Here is a 3,513-nt window from a genome sequence, read left to right as displayed (position 1 = left end):
ATCTATGGAATACTCTTTACCAGAAGAAATGAACTCCAGTGTTGGGAGAAGACAAGGAAAACACTTAACAGCCTATGCTAGGTGAAAGCAGCCTATGTGAGAATCTTAACAAGATATGAGTTGAACTTTGAAAGAATTTTAGAAAGCTTAGACTGCAAGACAATAAAGGGTCTGTGGTTTCAGGACTTGGAGAGAAGAGAGGGTCAGAGCATAGAGTTTTCACATCTCATGAAACCTTGTCCCACGTTACTATAAGGTTAGATGCCTGGATGACATAAACTTGTCCAAGGCAGGAAAATATCTGACGCCAGAGTGACCTCACAAGTGCATCAGACTCAGGACTCAGATGGTAACATGAGCCACTGTGAGGAGTGGTGGCGGGGGTGGGGGGGGTTGACAAGGGAAGCTCTGCCTCTGTCAGGGCCTGGCTTTGCATGACAAACCAGCACCTTCTGCTTAATGTAATCCTGAACCAAAAAAAAAAAAAAAAAAAAAAAACCGCCAATTTCAAAACTAAGCTCTGTGAGAACAAATTCAGACAACTTTCCTCCATTCATTCTTTCACAAACAATCCAATTGCCACCACTGACTTTTAGAGAGCCTTTGCTGGGCGGTAAGACCTCTACTGAGCGCTTTTCATGAAACAGCTCACTTAACCCTCACCAAATCAAGGGACATGTTCCACTGCTTCTCCTTTTAAAGGTGAGAAAGCTGCAGCTTAAATATAGTAAATATCTTTGCAAGGGAAAATGGTGTGTGAGAAGGTCATATGATATTTCAGAGTAGAGCGTTAAAAATCCCAAACAGTGTATGTACAGAAAGATACAGGCCAAACCCCTCGTTCCCCTCCTCCCCATCTCTCGGAAGTCTTAGTGATAGTGAGAGCCTCTTAGAATTTCCCGAGAACATAGACTAGTTAGTCATGCCATCTTAACTCTATGTTCATGAAAGCAGTTGGCCTTTCTGAGTCATCTAGGCTATGCAAACCATTGTTAACACAGCTTCACATAGCTCTTCACAGCTGTAGTCACAGAAATTGGCAAGCTACAGGTGAAGGAAGTTCAGCACAGACGAGCCATCAAAAAAAATGCATCCTCAGTGAATGTGGCCGTGGAGGCGACTATAGAATGAGAGGGCTAGGGATCGTAGGGAAGGCCTTACAGAGGACAGGAGCTGGACGGTGGAAATAGCTCTGACTCTGAGCTATTTCAACAATAAACAAATAAAATGCCACTACGTAGTTCATTGTTCAAAATTCTGCTGCCTCCCGAGGGAAGACCCCAGAGACCATTCAGAGATGAATGACTTTCTATTTTTCTGACAATCCAAGCAGTCTAGTTCTCTGATTTCCTAAACCTTGGCAATTGATAGGTAGGTTCAAGAAGGTGATGTTAGGGACAGGTTCTCGTAAAGGAAGTAGGAAAAGCCTGCTGCATGGGTTTGAAAACTGTGGAAAAGAGGCCAATCCATGGCCCTAATTTGATTTTGCATTCCCTCAAAACTTTGTTGGAATCTGATCTCCAAAACAGCAACAGTAAGAGGTAGTGCCTTCAAGAGACAAATAGACCACAAGGTCTCCACCTTCATGTCTGGGATTAGCATCGGATCAAATATCTGGAGGTAACTGCAAAGGCCCCTTTGATCTCTTTGCAATAAGTCAAGTGAAGACATAGTGTTCAAGACGCCATCTTTAAAGCAGAAATTTTGCCCTTACCTGACACAGAAGTTGCTTGAAACTTAATCTTTTACTTCCCAGGTTTGAGACCTGTGAGGAAATTAATTTCTATTTTGTTTTACATAAATTTTCCAGTCTGGAGTATTTTGTTGTAGCAGCACAAATAAAGCAAGATGGAGAATTTTTTTTTTCCAATTTTAAGATGAGAGGCAGTGGGAAAGAATATCTCACTACTGTTAAGGAAAGGTACTACCTTAAGTTTGATTGAGGTTTCATTAGAACAGTAGCAGTAGAGTTGGAAAAAAATCATGATAGGCTTCCAGTTGGGATACCAGAGAAGGTATCAACAAATGTGACCAGGAGCTGTAACTATTAGTGGTGACTGGTAGAGGTAACACTAGAATAAGAACAACAAGATTTAATTATGAAAAAGTAATTCATGATTTTCAACATAGACATATTTAATATGAAAACTTGTAAGTTATAATACCTTTCTTCAACCTACGAAGTTGAATTTCAGACTAGAAATGTAGATTTTGGTTATCTTGACATGGGCTTGAAATTTCAAATCACAGGGTAAGGAACTACAGGGGGGAAGAGTCAAGAAATTTCATGAGATTAAGACCTGAAGTGTCCCTATCTTAAGACAGTATGCAGAGGACTTGGTTGATCAAAGAAATTGAGAAGGAAGAACTGGAGAGAGAGAAAAGCACCTTCTCTGAGCACAAGAGATAAAGGCTTCTAGATAAAGATTCTGACAAAAATGGTACTAAGAATAGGAAGTATTGGATGCTACATGGACATGAATATATTCAAAGTCTGAGATCCTGTAGCTCTCACATAACAGAGTCTTATTATATTTTTGCTGAATCTGTGAACAACTCAGAAAAAAAATCCCCAATGCTTGATTCAAGTTGTAAAACATTCTAGAATGGATGTCCTAATTACACAGTGAAGGAATCTTACTACTTCTATTTCCCAAATGAGGAATTAGTGTTCTGGAGAAGATAAGTTTCTTTTCCTAAGTAAAATGTCTATTATTACAGTGTAGCAGGAACTAGCCTGACATTTTGTATCAACACCACAGCTGCTGGTAGACAGGGATATATGAGATCCTATAACTGCTTACATACAGTATCTGTAGCAGTGATTCTCAGCCTCCCTAATAATTAGACATTTTAAGAAAGTTTCTCATGTTGTGCTGACTACCAACATAAAATTATTTTCATTGCTACTTTATAATTGTTTTATAACTTTATAATTATTTATATGTATATGTAAATACCTGTTTACCAATGGTCTTCTTGGAAGGCCCTGGTGATAGGGCCACTCGACCCCCAAAGGGGTCTCAACCTAGAGGTTGAAAACCACTGACCTATAACAACATTCGTGCATTGGAACATATTTGTGCAGTGCTGTGTGCATGTGTGTGCGTGAGTGCATGCATGCGCACCTGCATTTCCTCAAACTTGAAGCACAAAGATAAAAGTTAAACTAACACTCAGCTTGCAAAGACAGTGGCCACGTTTCCTGGAATAGAAGAGGATGTGGTGCTATACTGTGTTAGGGTGATTGATGAAAGGGAAGAGATTGACAGCATGAACCAATGGCTGTAGAGAGTTGACAGTAGGTGGGGTTGTGTTCCAGCATCAGTCACTGTGAGAACCGGTCCCTCCACACGCAGATGTTTACAGAAGGCAGACTCAAGGTCCCCTCAGGATGAAGGCGCTTCAGCTGCATCTCAAGATTTCTAGGCACATTACCATAGTGAAAACAGGTGAAGCTGGGCAACATCTAGAAAGAGAAAATAGAAAAAGCTACAACGGGAATATTAGTCA

This window comes from Alexandromys fortis, unplaced genomic scaffold (genome assembly GCF_014885135.2).
Source record: "Alexandromys fortis isolate MF-2015 unplaced genomic scaffold, M_Fortis_MF-2015_v1.1 scaffold_2_1_26212458, whole genome shotgun sequence".
Classification (NCBI taxonomy): domain Eukaryota; kingdom Metazoa; phylum Chordata; class Mammalia; order Rodentia; family Cricetidae; genus Alexandromys; species Alexandromys fortis.
Note: the sequence above shows the minus strand (reverse complement) of the source record.